Here is a 17,903-nt window from a genome sequence, read left to right as displayed (position 1 = left end):
GCCACAGGAAGTGTACCACTCCTTACAATGCAACTATCCAGACAGAAATTGGCCTTGATATCCATGACTTCACAGTGCCTATCAATTCCTCCCAAGACCCTCATAATAGGAGAAAAATATGATAATATCAAAAGGAAAGAGAGAGTAATGGAGAAAGGGAGGGAATATGATGGAGAATGGAGTGGAGGGAAAGTCTGGGGGGGGAGGGAATCATCATTGTTTATTTTCTGTAAGTAAAGAATTGCCAAAAATAAATAAATAAATAAAGGACTTCCAGTCAAAAAAGAAAAAAAGAGACTGAAGCAGAGTTGCTCACATAATGTCCACAGGAAGGAAGCAGAAAGAAATGCTGCTTGCTGAGCCCCTTCTTTTATTTTTTTTAATTTTTGTTTATTTTTATTTATTTGAAAGCAACAGACAGAGAGAGAAAGAGGCAGAGAGAGAGAGAGAATGGGAGCACCAGGGTCTCCAGCCACTGCAAACAAACTCCAGATGTGTGCGCCCCCTTGTGCATCTGGCTAACATGGGTCCTGTGGAATCAAATCTCGAACCTGGGTCCTTAGGCTTCATAGGCAAGCACTTAGCCACTAAGCCATCTCTCTAGCCCTACTTCTTTTATTTTTATATAGTCCAGAACCCCATTCCACAGGATGGTGCTGCTCACAGTGAAGTTGGGTCTTCCTACCTCAATAAACCTAATTGAGACAGTCCCTCACAGACATGCACAAAGGCTAAGTGAACCTATACAATTCCTCACAGATTATTTTAGGTCCTGTAAAGTTGACAATATCAACCTCACATATACAACAATATCTTTTCCTATTCATCTACTGATGGATAGCTAGACTCACTCCATACCTTCATCATTGTGAATAAATATGGATGTACAAGAATTTCTGTCATATACTGATTTACAATCCTTTGTTATATGCTCAGGAGTGGGATAGCTGGGTTATGCGGCAGTTCTATTTGTAGACTTTTAAGGAACCTCCATATTTATTTCTGTAGTGGTTATCATAGTGCACCAATGTACATTCACTCCAGCAGAGTACAAGCGTCTCTTTCTTCCACATCCTTATGAGTATTTGCTATCATTTCTTCACCTATTGATAGCAATTTTGACTGATGTGAGATGAGTTTTGATTTCATTTTCCTGGTGGCTAAGTAGGTTGAACACATTTTCAAATATCTATTGTTATTTGTATTTCTGCTTTTGAGAACTAGCTAGTCATCAGTTCATTTTTTGATTAGAAGACCTTAGTTTCTATTGTTTAATTTCTGTGATCCAATGTCTGGTATAAACTTGGCAAAGATTTTCCCCCATTCTGTAACCTGTCTGCTTACTCTCCTATTGTGTCCTTTACTGTAACAGATCCATTTAATTTCATTAACATCATTTGTTAATTCTTGATGTTATTTACTGAACTGTTGAAGCCATATTTAGAAAGTTTTTTTCCAATGACTAGATCTTCAAATATTTTCTTTATATTTTTCTCTAGTAATACTAGAGTTTCAGGTTTTACATTAAATTCTGATCTATTTTGAATTGAGTTTTGTGCAGGGAAGAGATATGAATTTAGTTTTCTGTTTTTCTTTCTATTTGTTTATTTTTGTGAGACAATGTCTCACTATTTAGCTCTGGATGGTTGGGAATATAAACAAACTTGTTTCATTCCTCTTGCCTCAGTCTCCTGAGTTTTGTTTCATTCTTTTACATGTGCCTATCTAGTTTTCCCAGGACCTTTTAGTGAGTAGGCTGTCTTTTTTTTCCAAAGTATGCTTTTAATACCTTTGACAAAAATTAGGTGCCTGTATCTATATGAATTTATATCTGGATATTTTGTTCTATTCCACTGATCTATGTTTTTGTCTTTGTGTCAAGACTATGTTGTTTTTATTACTATGGCTCTGTAGTATAACTTGAAAATCAGTATGATGATACCAACACATTGTTCTTTTTGCTCAGGAATGTTTTGCCTATCCAGAGTCATTTGTGCTTCGTTATGAGTTATACATATTTTCCTACTTCTGAGAAGAATGACATTGTAATTCTCATGGGTATCACATTAAATCTGAATATCACTTCTGGTAATATAGTCATTTTCTAAATATTAATTTGGCCAATTCATAAACATGGGAGGAGTTTCTATCTTCTAATATCTATACCTATTTTGTTTTCCAGTGCTTTAAAGTTTAACTGGTTTATTCCTAAGTTTTATTTTTAACTATTGTGAATGAGATTTTTTTATTTGTTTCCAAGTAAGTTCTTTAGTGGTGTGGTAGTTTGGGGGAATGTCCCCCAATAGATTCAGGAGTTTATTAAAGGTTGTAACTTATTAGATTTCCAACTGCCTGGGTAGAGAAGGTGTCACTGTGGACAGATGCTAAGGCCCAGCCCTAAGGTGTGTTTTGGAGTGAATCTGAATTGCAGCCAAAGATCTGCAGAGTGTTTGAGCTCTACCTGGGTTTCTTGGAGTGCATTGGCTTGTGGTGCTAGTGTGGGTATTTCTCTCTGCGTGGACTTGTGAAAGGAGACAAGCTTCTTCGGCCATTATGGAACTGTCCTTGGATCTGTAACTTTTAATAAATCCATTTGTCCCATAACTTTTGCCTAGATTGGAAGGCTATCACAGCAATATAAAGCTAACTGCAACAGAATTGAGTAGGTTGTTGCTGTGCAATAAATCTAATCATGTGGATTTTGCTCTTTTGGAATATTTGCTTCAAGAGAATAGCATGGACATAGTAATTGCAACTAAAGATGACTTCCAGAGTGGTAAGAAAAGTTTTATGCATAATTCTAGTGAGAATCTGAAAATGCTAAGTGAAGAGAGAATTGTGTCTGGAGGCTTTTTTATGAACTTTAAAAGAGGAAGGGAAGACCACAGAGAAATTTGTTGGAACTGGACTACTGTCATTAGGGCTGTCTGTATTCTGCTGCCCATGCTCAGAGATTCGATCAAGGTTAAATTTGTAATGGACTGATGTGCTATGCTAAAGTTATGGAACTGAAAGATATAAGATTTTTAAATTGGAGAAATTCAAACAAGTCTAAAATTTATAGGCTCAACAATTAGGTTATTGAAGCTGCTATTGTCAAATACATTAGAATTTGGAAGGAAGATGGGCCAACTACTTTACATTGAAACAATGGAAAGGATGTCTAAGGAAAGAATGGAATGCAAACTTTTTCAAAGGAGATCTGAAAGGAATAAGCCTATCTTCAAGACCAAGATTTACTTCTTCCCTGAACTGAGAACATGGCTGTGTCTTGCACACCTGGTATTTATTTTGGAAGTATAAAAATGCATGGAGTGAGTCATAAAGTGCACACAGTTCCAGAAGCTGCTGCTGAGGTGCAGCATATAGGCAGTGCATGATAACCCTGATAGGCCAGTAGAATCAAACACAGGTGCACCACAATTCATAAAACAAAACCTATTTGACAACAAAACAGAAATAACCACCAACACCATCATAGTCGGGGACTTCATTACTTCACCATAAGCAATACATAGATCATCTAAATAGAAAATTAACAGGGAAGTAAGAGAACACAACAAAACCATAGATCAATTAGACCTAAAGGATATCTACAGAACATTGTACCCAAAATCCACAGACTACACATTCTTCTCAGCAGCCCATGGAACCCTCATTATAATATGCCATACACTGGGTCATAAAGCCTGCCCCCATATGTTTAGGAAGATAGACATAATATCCTGCATGATACTAGATCACAAAGCTGTATTACTAGAAATTAACAACAAAAGATGCACCAGGAATCCCACCAGTTCCTGGAAACTGTGGATGAAATTGCAATATTTCTAGAAATGAAAGACAATGTGAGAACACAACATACCAAAACTTATGGGACACAGCAAAAGCAGGCCTCATGGGGAAATTCACAGCAATAAATATCTTCATAACAAAGATAGAGAGATCCCAAATAAATCACCTGACCATCCACCTAAATGCATGGAAAAAACAAGAAGACTCTAACCCCAAAAACTCCAGATAGAAACAATTAAGATCAGAGAATTGGAAACTAAGAAAACAATATGAGAAAATTGATGAGGGCTGGAGAGAGGGCTTAGAGGTTACGTGCTTGCCTGTCAAGCCTAAGGACCCCAGCTCGCGGCTCGATTCCCCAGGACCCATGTTAGCCAGATGCACAAGGGGCGCATGTGTCTGGAGGCATGCCCATTCTCTATCTATCTATCAGACTCTTTCTCTCTCTGTCTGTCACTCTCAAATTTTTAAAAAAAAGAAAATTGATGAAACAAAGAACTGGTTCTTTGAAAAAATAAACAAGATTCACAAACCACCTGGCCAATTTGATCAAGCAAAAAACAATGAGGCACTTCAAATTATCAAAATTAGAAATGAAAAAGGAGAGATCACAACAGACATAAATGAAATTGGGAGAATCATCAGGACTTATTTCAAAAACCTCTACTCTGCAAAACTGGATATTATGGAGGAAATGGATGAATTCCTGGATACATACCTCCTACCAAAGCTAAACTCACAGCAGATTAATCTCCTAACCAAACCTATCACAACCCTTGAGATTAAAAAGGTAATCAAAAACTCTCAAAAAGAAGAGTTCAGGGCCAGATTGTTTCTCAACTGAATTCTATTAAACCTTCACAGAAGAACTGAAACCAATTTTTCTCAAACTGTGCCACACAATCCAAAAACAGATAAAGTTCTGTAACTCCTTCTATGAAGCTAGTATCACCCTAATACCAAAACCAGGCAGAGATGCCACAAGAAAATAAGACTATAGGCCTATTTCCCTGATGAACTTAGACACAAAGATCTTGAGAGGAAAAAAAAAAAAAAACCCTCACATACTGAATTTAACAACACATCAAAAGCATTAATCAAGAAAGCTTCATTCCAGGAAAGCAAGGGTGATTCAACATATGGAAATCTGTCAATGTAATATACCACATACATAAGCTTAAACATAAAAACAACATGATTATTTTGATAGATGCAGAAAAGGCCTTTGACAAAATACAACATCACTTCATGATCAAAACATTGGAGACAATAGACATGGATGGTTTATATCTCAACATAATAAAGGCTATATATAAAGCTCCCAAAGCCCAAATAATACTTAATGGAGAGAGAATGAAGAAATTCCCATTGAGATCAGGAACAAGACAGGGGTGTCCACTCTCACCTCTGCTCTTCAACATAGTACTGGAGTCCTAGCTCAAGCAGTTAAGACAGGAGAAAGAAATAAAAGGGATACAAATTAGAAAGAAAGAAGTTATTGCTATTCTCAGATAACATAATTCTATACATAAGTGACCTGAGATCCTCCATTTCAAAACTCTTAAAGGTTATTAACTTCTTCAGCAAGGATACAAAATCAATGCACAAAAATCAGGAGCCTTTCTATACGCAAAAACAAAAGTATGGAGAGAGAAATAAGTGACATTGTCCCATTTTCAATACCAACAAAAAATAATAAAATACCTTGGAATAACATTAACCAAGGATATGAAAGACCTATACAATGAAAACATAAAAACACTCAAGAAAGAACTTGAGGAGGACTTGAAAAAATGGAAAAACTTCCCATGCTTCTGAATAGGAAGAACCAACATTGAGAAAAAGGCAATTTTACCAAAAGCAGTATTCAGATTTAATGCAATACCAAAAAAATCCCAACATTTTTCTTCACAGAGATAGAAAAAATGATCTCACACCTCATAGGGAATGGCAGAAGGCCTCAGATATCCAAGTATATCCTCAGCAAACAACCATCTCTGGAGGCCTCACCACACATGATCTAAAGCTATATTACAAATCCACAGTAGTGAAAACAACATGGTACTGGCATAAAAACAAGATTATAGTCCAGTGGAACACAATCGAGAACCTGGGACTTTGGGTCAAGTAACTATAGCTACTTGATATTTGACAAAGTCCCTAAAAGTGTAGCCTGGCAAAAAGACAGCATCTTCAACAAATGATGATGGACAAACTTAATAACCATACGCAGGAAAATGAAATTTGATCCACACATCTCCCCAAGCACAAAAATCAGGTCCAAGTGGATCAAAGACCTCAATATAACACCAGGAATTCTGCCTCTCATGGAAGAAAAAATAGGAGGAACTTTCCATGATATAGGAATGGAAAAACACTTCCTGAACAAAACTACAGTAGCTTGGGAAATTAAACAGTCATTCAACCATTGGGATCTCATGAAGCTGAAAATTTTCTTCACAGACAAACATACAATTAGCAGAGCCAATAGATTACCCACAGAATGGGAAAAAATATTTGCTAGCTATACAACTGACAGAAGACTAATTTCTAGAATCTACAAAGAACCCAAAAACCTGAACAATAAAAAGTCAAACAGCCCACTCACAAAATGGGTCTTAGAACTGTACAGGGAATTATTAGAGGAAGAAATACAAATGGCAAACACACACAGAGAAAAATGAACTCCTACCAAATCAGAGAGCTAGAGCCAGAGACTCAGAGGCCCGCCACACCTCATTACTGAAGCAGACCAAAAATGAACCCAACATGGCTCAGGGAAATTTTGCGGAAAAGGAGGCGGAAAGAATGTCAGAGCCACATGTTGGGTCATGATATGCAGACATTTATCATACCAATAACTGTGGGCTAACTCCACGATGCACGACCCATATACCTCAACAAGGAGGGGCCACAGGGGAGGGGTAGGTCACAGATGAGCCTAATAATGGTACCAAACTGCCTGTATTTGCTGAATAGAAAACTAGTTAAAAAAAAAAAAAAGAAAGAAAGAAAAGAAAAGAAAATGTTCAACATCCCTAATCATCAGAGAAATGCAAAATAAAACAACTATGAGATTCCACCTTATGCCAGTAAGGATAGCAAGCATTAAAAAACGTAATGAGGGGCTGGAGAGATGGCTTAGCGGTTAAGCGCTTGCCTGTGAAGCCTAAGGACCCCGGTTCGAGGCTCGGTTCCCCAGGTCCCACGTTAGCCAGATGCACAAGGGGGCGCACGTGTCTGGAGTTCGTTTGCAGAGGCTGGAGGCCCTGGCGCGCCCATTCTCTCTCTCTCCCTCTACCTGTCTTTCTCTCTGTGTCTGTCGCTCTCAAATAAATAAATAAATAAATAAAATTAGAAAAAACGTAATGAGGGCTGGATAGATGGCTTAGCACTTAAGCACTTGCCTGTGAAGCCTAAGGACCCCAGTTTGAGGCTCAATTCCCCAGGACCTATGTTAGCCAGATGCATAAGGGGGTACATGCATCTGGAGTTCATTTGCAGTGGCTGGAGGCCCTGGCATGCCCATTCTCTCTCTCTCTATCTGCCTCTTTCTCTCTGTATGCCTGTCACTCTCAAATAAGTAAATAAAAATAAAAAGTATATTTTTAAAAAATCTAATGAAAACAAATACTGACTGAGGATGTGGAGAACTAGGAACCCTCATTCACTGTTGATGGGAATGTAAGATGGTACAACCATTATGGAAAGCAATATGGAGACTCCTAAAAAGGTTGACTACAGAGTTACCAATAGCCCCAGTTATTCCCTTACTGGGCATGTATACTAAAAGCTCCATGCCTCAGTCCAGAGAGATTTGTTCAACCATGTTTATAGCTGCTCAACTCATAATAGCTAAGAGCTGGAATCAACTCAAATGTCCATCATTAGATGAATAGATAACCAAGATGTGGTATATCAACACAATGAAATTCTACACCGCAGTAAGGAAAAATGACACAATGAAATTTGAAGAAAAATGGTTGAATCTGGAACATATCATTCACAGCAAACTCACCCAATCACAGAAAGCTAATTGTCTCCTGGTCTCACACACCTGTGGCTCCTAACCTGAATCTGCCTGAGATGCTAACATACCTAATAAGCATCTTGAGGACTGGACAATAGGAAGGGTGGGGTGAGGGTGATGGTATGTGTGGGGGGTTGGACATAAAACTGGACCCAAATAGAAATGGTGCCATAAAATCCTATATCCTGAAAGACAGCTTAAAAGTTTCGACCTTCATCAGGTCATTAGAGGGAACACCTGAATCACAAGGCCCTGGAGAGGGTATGATGAAGGCTAACCTTAATTTTCTCCTGTTTCTCTTGCTCTCCCTCCTCTCTTTCTCCTCTCTTTCTCTTTTGTATTACTTATCTTTTGCTTTCTTCTTTTTTCTTGATGCTGACCTATAACTCCTAGTACCAGCATGTGGTTAACATCCACAATGATCAGGGAAACCTATAATGTTTCCCAAAAGAAGAGAGATTTCTGTCATAGTACTTGATGTCCCACCAAAGATTAATAATAAGACCCTACTGGTGAAGGCACAATATACTGTTGGTATGAAACATGGAGTGACCTGGCTAGAATGTGGGGAAAAAGTCAGACCCCAGAGAGTTAGTTTGTTGAGTGCCAGAAGGTGCTACATGAGTGATTGGGGGATAATGACCAAATTTGTCCAAGCAACTCATGGTCTAAGTTGCTCAGCAGCAAATAACCTGATGTGATGCTTACAAAAGTGCAATAGTGGCACACAGCCATGTGGATAACAAACTGCTCTTGATTTGTCTAACAGACCTGTTCAGTGGAATGGAATCCATAGCTACAACTTGAAACAAGTTAGAACCATATCCAAAAATAAGCCCACTCTCCAATATCAAGCTCCCCCCAACCATAGGATAAAAGAGAGCCTACACCTATTAAATTCTCTCTAAATTAATAATGGTTATCCCATTTATCTGGTGCTTACTCCACTCTCCACTGGAGAATTTGCTTCTCTTTTGCAGATTGATACAGAACCTGAGGAGAGAATCAGCCCTTCACACCTCACCAGGGTCCCAGCTAAAACCATAGAGTAATTGGGGAAATGAGCAAGAGTGCTGCTTTCTTGATGAACCTGGCATCAGCACAAAGATGAAGGAGATACACACAGAAAACATTCAAGTCCTACCAAACCAGATATCCAGAGACACAGGGGCTCCTAAGACCTCATCACTGAAGAAGACCTAAAATGAACCCAACATGGTTCAGGGAAATTTTGCAAAAGAGGCATGGAAAAATTGTTAGAGACACAAGTTGGGACATTATATACACAGACATTGCCACTTCAGCATAGCTGATGGCTAGTCCCACAATGCATGACCCACATTCCGACGAGGAGGGTCCCTTCTGAGAGAGGAGGACAGAGAGGAAGCTAATGATACCAACATGGCTGTGTACACACTGCATACATAACTAATTTTAAAAAGAGAACAAAAACAAACTAAGAAATAAAAACATCAGATAATCCACTCAAAAAATGGGCAAAGCACTGAATAGGGAATTCTCAAATGAAGAAATACAAATGGATAATACTCATTTAAGAAAATGTTGGAGCTGGGTGTGGTTGTACATGTCTTTAATCCCAGCACTCATGAGGCAGAGGTAGGAGGACTGCCATGAAGTTGAAACCACCTTGAGACTACATAGTGAATTCCAGGTCAGCCTGAGCTAGAGTGAGACCCTACCTTGAAAACCAATATAAAAAAACAAACAAAGAAATGTTGGGCTAGACAGAAGGCTTAATGGTTAAGGCACTTGCCTGGAAGCCAAAGAACCCAGGTTTGATTCAATTCCCCAGTACCCACGTATGCCAGATACACAAGGTGGAGCATGTGATTCAAGTTTATTTGCAGTGGCTAGAGGCCTTGCTGTGCCCATTCTTTCTCTCTCTCTCTCTCTTTCTCTCTTTCATAAATAAAGAAAATATTTTTTTTAAAGAAAATGTTCATCAACCTTAACCATTAGGGAAATGTGAATTTAAACAACTATAAGAGTCCACCTTACTCCAGTCAAGATGTGGAATAAAGGAACCCTCATTCACTGCTGGTGGGAATGCAAACTTATAAACCACTATGGATATCAATATGGAAATTTCTGAAAAAGATGAACATAGAACTATCAATGGACCCAACTCTTCCTCTACTGGGCATTTTCCTAAAAGCTCCACTCTTCACTCCTGAGGTATTTGCTCAACCATGTTTAAAGCTGTTCAATTCACAATAGCTAAGAACTTGAATCAACACAGATGCCCATCATTTGACCAATAGATAATGAAAGTGTGGTACATATATACAATGTAATTCTACTCACCAGTAAGGAAAAATGATATAATAAATTTAGGTAAATGGAGAGACTTGGAACAGATCATACTAAATGAACTCACACAAGCACAGTAAGACAAACCCCGCATGTTCTCTCTCATCTGTGGTTTCTAACCTTGAACAGCTTGAGGTGTAGGCATACCTGACAGGCAACTTCAAGGACAGATAATAAGGATGTAAGGGTTTGGGGAAAGGGGAGTAAAAGGGTGGGGGATATATATAAAAAACTAAATCCAAAATGAATTGATACTGTAGAAAATTTCCTCCTGGATGTAGAATAAAAGATATACTCAATAGGAGTATATCTGATAAGAAGGGCCCTTGAAAGGATGAGATGAGACCTAACCCTAAAATATTTGGCTTTGGCTTGAAAATCCCAATACCAGAAATTGGTAACAACCCACATTGAGCTGTTGATCATAGAGACTTATGAGGTCCCCAAAGCAAGACAGGCTTCTGTCAAAGCACTTGACTACCCACCTGAAGTAAAAAATAAGATCCTATTGCTGAAGACACCACATATTACCAACACAGAGTATCAAGAGACCTAGCTGGAATCTGGAAGGAAGCCAGTTCTTAGATGGTTATCCCATATAGTGCTGAAAAGTGCTACATGAGCTACTAAGGGAAAATGGGCAACAACATTGTGAATAATTAGGGACACTGCTGTACAAAAGCAACCAGCCTGACAAGATGCACATACCCATGTAATAGTGACACCCAGCCTAGGTGGGTAACCAATGGCTTACTGACTGGCTAAGAGATCTACTCAGTGGAAAGGAACCCATGAGCAGAACTGGGATCCAAGTCAGAATCCAATAGAGACCACGATTATGGACTCTACTGAGAAGCTCCCAAAAGTTTTTGGCCAAAAGAGAGGCTATACCCATCAAAATCTCTCTAAATTAACACTGCTTATCCCCTTTAATCTTTGCTGATCTCACTCTCCATTAAAGAATCTGTTTTTCTTTTTCAGAAGCCAGTACGAATTGAGGACAACCAAAACAATGAGACCAAAACAGATAGCTGACTCCTAGGCAGGAGATGAGCTACCCCCACAAAATCAATCAGGGCCCAAGTTAAACCACAGAAGAATTGGTGCGAGGAACAAGAGTGCTGCTTCCATGGTGAGCCTGACACCCTCACCAGGGTGATGGAGACAGACACTGAGGATACTCAATACATGCCAAAGCAGAAATCCAGAAGCTGCTGAAAGCTCAACACTGAAGAAGACTTAAAACACACCCACCAATGCTGAGGGAATTTTGTGGAAGAGGAGGTAGAAAGATTGTAAGAGCCACAGGGTGGGAGGGAATATCCAGAGGCATTGTCTTCTCCAATAACTAACTGCTGCTCTCTCAACTCATAACCCACAATTCCATGGTGAATACCAGAAATCTCACTAAGGAAGGTCCTCAGTTGAGTGGGGACAGGGAGGAGGGTTACAAACACATGCTGTATCCATACAAAGCATATACTTAACTAAAAAAAAAACTTCAAGGGGGAACAGTATACTGAGATCCACAACCTTCCATTTGCATCTGGCCATTCATTTATCTCATGTTAAATTATATTTCCCCAATGGAATTTATCAGACTTAATGATTTGTTTTCAGAAACCAAAGTCATGTGGACCAAAGTAAGTCCACTTGGTCTTGAATATTGTTCTCCTCCATAGGTTGATGTGTTAGAAATTTGCTTGGTGGTATTTTTGTTTGTGGAGGACCTTTAAGCGACAGACACTATGGATTTTAGATCACTGAAGAACATGCTTTCGGAAGCAATTAAGGTATTTCTGATAGGATCTTTAGTAGCATTCATAAGAAGGTGGAGGCTGGCCCCACACAGTCTGCCTGGCTTCCTGATGGGTGATTTCGGCCTCTTTCACCTGCTCCTGCCATTGTCGTCTGTAATGACATAACACAGCTAAGGTATAACCTCTGACAAAGCCTCTGCCAGGTGATTTTAACTTTACTGTCCAATACTGTGAGAAAAATAGACAAATAAAGTAAGTAAGTAAACCTGCCTCTTGTGCTTCATAATACTAAAAGTGAAGGAAATTAATACAACTACATAACTAAAATATAAAATTAAAAAAGCACTAAGGTGTCAGGATATCAGTCATTTGCTACCACCTTTAGGACAAAGAGAACAATGAGGAGATGTTACAATTACTGAACTCTATAAGATAGTAAAATTTAGAATAGCTCTTTGAGCCAAAACTCAGAACATAAAAACTTACTGCTCAGGTGATTTGGGGGTCTCAAGTTCAAAGGAAAGTACCTGGGAGGAGGGAGGTGTGATGATGTTCATTGTTAAGTATTTGAAATGATAATCTGGAATCATTGCTTCTATGTGAAGGAACTTTGCTGCTGGGGTGAAAATTTTTGCTAAGACCAAGCAAAAATCCTCACAGGGAAATAGGAGGAGCAGGAACTTTCCTCTTAATCCTCTAGGCTGGTCATCTTCCTGTATTACTCCACCTCCATCTTAAAATCAGGGTAAATCCAGGCAGGTGGTTCACACCTATAATCCTAGCACCTAAGAAGTAGAGGCAGGAAGATTGTGAGTTCAAAGCCTGCTTGGATGACTTAGGGAGACCCTATATCTAAAAAGAAGAAAAGGGGCTGGAGAGATGGCTTAGCCGTTAAGCACTTGCCTGTGAAGCCTAAGGATCCCGGTTCGAGGCTCGCTTCCCCAGGACCCACATTAGCCAGATGCAGAAGGGGGCGCATGCGTTCATTTGCAGTGGGTAGAAGCCCTGGCGCACCCATTCCCTCTCTATCTGTCTCTTTCTCTCCCTCTCTCTCAAATAAATAAATAAAAATGAACAAAAAAAATTTAAAAGAAGAAAAGGAGGGAAAAGAGGAGAAAGGAAAGAAAGGATGGAGGAAGGGAGAGGTGGAGAGAAGACTGGTGGGAAGGAAGGGGGGAAAGAAATAAAACCTGTACTTTCTGCAGCAGAAGGATAAAACACAATACATTAATACTGCCTTTTTATATACTCAAAAAAGATTAATTTCAAAAGAAGATCAAAACATAAAATGGAAAACAAGATAAAATAAATGATCCTGACGGTACATAATAAATAACCACTCAGAACAAAGAGTTATTTCAAGTATAGTAAACTGGCTGCTTATTCTTACTGTGATATATTCTAAGAACAAAATGAAAAACAGAAATGTGAAATCTTACTCAGCATGTTTGTTGCTCATAATTACACTTTAGAAAATACACGTTTTATAAAAGGCAAATGAGTACATTAATAGTATTAGGAACAAAGACTGCTCTATAATACATAAAATAAATACCAATATAAAATAAGGTTTTCATAATCCTATAAAGTCATATTTGAACTGGAAGTGGTACAATTTGTTTTCTTCAGTATTGTATTTGTCTACATGCTTTTTTCAAGTCAAACATTTGATCAACAACATTATAGTAAATTTTTAAAGACCTTTTTCTGTTGGAAGAGTCCAGAAGCAGTGACATACATAGCAGCATACATCGCACCAAAATCTTGATTTCTAAATATTGCTCCCCCATGCAAGAAATTGGGCCTGCTTATAGAAATGGATGCTTCCCTATCGAGCATAAAGTCCAAGGCTGCCTGGGATATCTTGTGTCAATAGAGTAAGAACTTAAGAACCAGAGCCTAGTTAAGTCACAGCAAAAGGGTGTAAGAAGCTTATTCAATCAACTAACAATCTTGATGTTTGAGACAACTTGATTATCATAAAGAATAATGACTATAATTAATTGTAGCACTTTAAACACTAAAAATTATTTAAGGGCTTAAAGATGTAGCATAGGAGTTCAAGGTCATCCTCAATTACATAGTGAGTTTGACCCCTATTTCAAAACACACACAAAAAAATTCTGTAAATCCACCGTGAAACTCACAATAAGAGAAAAAGAAAACAAGATCTCTTCTACAGAAACCAAAGTGTAAGATTGCTCAGTGGTTAAGGCACTTAACAGAAAGCCTCACCACCCAAGTCTGATTCCATATTACCCACATAAAGCCAGATGCATAAAGTGGTACATGCATCTGGAGTTAATTTGTAGTGGCTAGAGACTCCCTCTGGATGATCATTCTCTTTCTCCCACCCACCCCCTTCTATCTCTCTGTCTCTTGTGTGTTGGAACGCACCTTTAATCCTAGCACTAAGGAGGCAGAGGTAGGAAGATTGCTGAGTCTGAGGCCAACCTGAGACTACATAGTGAATTCCTAGTCAGCCTGGGCTACAGTGAGACCCTTTCTCAAAAAGAAAAAAAAAGTAAAAGGAAGGGCTGGAGAGATGGGTTACTGAGTCAAGTGCAGGGCTGGAGATATGGCTTAGTAAATAAAGTACTTGCTGAACTAGCATAGGAATCTAAGGATTACAGACACCTTCCTGTTACTGGCAGAAAGCAACCAACCAAAAGCAACTGATAGGAGGAAAATGGTTTATTTTGGCTTACAGACTTGAAGGGAAACTCCATGATGGCCTGGGAAAAGGATGGCCTGAACAGAGGGTGGACATCACCTCCTGACCAGCATCAGGTGAACAACAATAGCAGGAGAGTGTGTCAGGCTAACACTGGCAAACTAGGGCTAATAAACCATTAAGGTCCACCACCAGAAACGTGCCTCCTTCAGCAGAGCTCCAACTGGGGACCAACTATTCAGAACCTATGAGTTTATAGGGGTTATTCAATTTAAACAACCACATTCTGCCCCTGGACCCCATAAACTGATGGCCATCCATAATGTAAAACGTAATATATTTTGTCCAACTTTAAAAGCCCCCATAGAAACTGGGTGTGGTGGCACACGCCTTTAATCCCAGTACTTGGGAGGCAAAGGTAGGAGGATCCCCATGAGTTCGAGGGCACCCTGAGAGTACATAGTGAATTCCAGGTCAGCCTAAGCTAGAGCAATACCCTACCTTGAAAGAAGAAAAAAGTCCTTATAGTTTGTTTTGTTTCATTTTGTTTTGTTCATTTCCAGTACTATTAAAATTTTCCTATAGTCAAAGGTCTCCTAACTGAGCTGTAAAACAGAACAAAGCAAATACCATAATGGCACAGAATAAACATTCACACTGCAAAAGGTGGCATTGGGCACAGCAAAACAAGATTAAACCAGTGCAAGATTTTTTTTAAAAGGCAAACATCAAATTCCATAGCTCCAAGTATGACATCTCTAGCCAGTAAGTCTCTGGTGTTCCAATTCTGCCCCTCCGGCTGTACTGGTCACAGCCCAAGCAAAACTTCATCCCAAGCAGGCAGCTCTCCTTGGCAGCCATCCCATAGTCCTAGCATGTCCACCAGGTCTCCACTGCAACCCATGGTTCATCCTCATGTTTCCAGCAGGCCCCCATACAGGAACCCTGCCTCACATTGCCCATGGTCATTTTCACAAAAAAAAAAAAAAAAAGCCACATTACAAATCCAATGACCCTCTCTTTTCTGCATTTGTAATACTCAGTAGTGTCAGGCATGCTACCAAATTTGTTAGTTGAGGAGATAAAAGTCAACTTTGAAGAGCAAGACACTCCATCAGCATTCAGGCGCCTTAATTTCAAAAGAGTCTGCATTCTTTGTGCTGTCCCAGTGAAAAACAGCTGGCCCAATCTTAATAGTGGTGATCTCTCAAACGATTGTACCTGAATGGGTGCTATTTTCAGCCTGAAGCTTTCATTTCTTTCTGTGCCATATTCTTTTGTGCACACCAATATATTTTTATGCCACATTACTCTGCACAAATTCTTGGGACACAGGCAGGCAGAGTGAAACAAGGCTCTCAAGCAAATTGCTTCTAGACCAGTCCCAAAAAAGTTCTTTCTGCCCCTCAAAAGCCAAACCTCACAGTCTACAGTTCTTATTGCATTTGGCTCTTTCAACTATAGCCAAAATGGTCCATTTAGCTCTGCCTTCAGCACTGCAAGGTGTCCCATAGGTCAAGATTTCAAGTCCTTCCATATTACTCTTGCAAATCAGTTCCAAAAGGCCAAAAGAGTCAGGTTTTTAGCAATAAAAACCCTACTTCTTGGTAACAATTTTACTGTTGTAGTTACCTTCATGTAGCTGGGATAAAACACTCAACCAAAAGTAGATGGTGGGAGAAAAGGATTTATTTTGGCTAATAGACTTGAGGGAAAACTCCATTATGTCCGGGAAAACATGCATGATAAGAGACTGGGACCTCCTGGACAACATCAGGTGGACAACAGTAGCAGGAGAGTGTGACAAACACTGTCAAGGAGAAGCTGGCTATAACACCCATAAACCCACCTGCAACAACACACCTCCTCTAGCAAGGTTATTGATCAAAAACCAAGCATTCAGAACACATGAGTTTATGGTGGACACCCAATTCAAACCACCACACTTAAGTTCAAATCCCTGGCATCTACATCAAAGTTGGGTGTGGTAGAGTACCACTTAGATCCCAGTACTAGGATTCCCCAGAGCTTACTAATGAGTTTATCTAGCTGAATTGCTAATTCCAGGTTCATGGAAATAACCTGTCTCAAAAAAGCAATGTAGAGGGTCTGGAGTGAGTGCTCTGTAGTGAAAAGTCTACCAGCCAGAGTTCAATTCCACAACACCCACATAAAGCTGGATGCAAAATGGTACATGCATCTGTGATCCCAATGCACCTACATCAGTGAGAAGCAGAGCCAGAAGAATCCAAAGCTTGTGTGTCAGCTAGTCCAATGTTAATTTGCAGTGGCAATATCCCCTGTCTCAAAGTCAAAGTTGCCCTCTGACCTCCATATGTGCACCATGGCACAATGCCCATGGATACACATACTCATGCATAAATATTTTTACTAGTTACTATTTTAAATATGGTAGAGAGCAATTGAAGAAGATGCCCAATGTTGACCTCATGCATACTCACATTTTATAACATATGAAGATTAATTTAGGTACCCATCATCAATTAATGTAAAACCATCTGGTGAATGATTTTTGGAAAAGTAAATCACCCCCAAAATTACTCACTAATTATAAGGTCAAAAATTCTTGAATCATTTCAATGGGGCAATTTGGAGGTTCTTCCTTTAACAAAACAATCAGTCTTGCTATCATTGTCATTGGAATGGTCTCATATCATGTACCTTCTCTTGTAGCACAATGTAAAAACACAGCCCAGAAAGTAATCACAGGAAAATATTTTAGCCTAAATAATCAGCCATTTGAGGCCAGATTTTAAGAAATACAGAGACCAGAAAAACAAATAAAATGACAACCAGGAACCACAATCAGATAAATACAGAATGTGGAAAATTCTTCAAGAAAAAGAGACAAAGTCATATAAACTAAATTAAATACACAAAATCAAATAAAGTACATGTATTTTTAAAATCTATATGTAAAATATACTTTGGAAAATGGAGGAAACTGAATTGAAAATAGACCAAGTATAATATAATGTCACTATTGATATTTTTACTGTAGTAATAGTATGATATTAGAAAAACATATCCCTATTCTTAGAAGAAGTATTCAAAAATATCTAGGGTAACAGATATTGTATCTTCATCTTAATTTCAAATTATCTATAGAAAACATACAGACAGGAATGAGGAGATGATTGTGGCAGAAGTTTAACATTTCTTGAAATTAAGTAGATTGAGGTTACCTAGACATTTTTATACTACAATTTTAGCTTTTTATAATGATTACATGTTTTATACTAGAAAGTCAAGGTGAGGGCTAAAGCAATGGCTTAGCAATTAAGATGCTCAC

At 38.9% G+C, this 17,903-nt stretch overlaps 1 non-coding gene across 1 annotated transcript; it reads right to left on the bottom strand.

Annotated features, from left to right (window-relative positions):
* Positions 1–13,537: 13,537 nt before the first annotated feature.
* LOC123457925 lies at positions 13,538–13,602 on the bottom strand. The gene has a single exon (XR_006635276.1). It is a non-coding gene; the product is annotated as a small nucleolar RNA SNORD78 (small nucleolar RNA).
* Between the last annotated feature and the right edge of the window lie 4,301 nt (positions 13,603–17,903).

Source organism: Jaculus jaculus, chromosome 1 (genome assembly GCF_020740685.1).
Source record: "Jaculus jaculus isolate mJacJac1 chromosome 1, mJacJac1.mat.Y.cur, whole genome shotgun sequence".
NCBI lineage: Eukaryota > Metazoa > Chordata > Mammalia > Rodentia > Dipodidae > Jaculus > Jaculus jaculus.
Note: the sequence above shows the minus strand (reverse complement) of the source record. Positions and strands in the feature narration are given on the sequence as shown.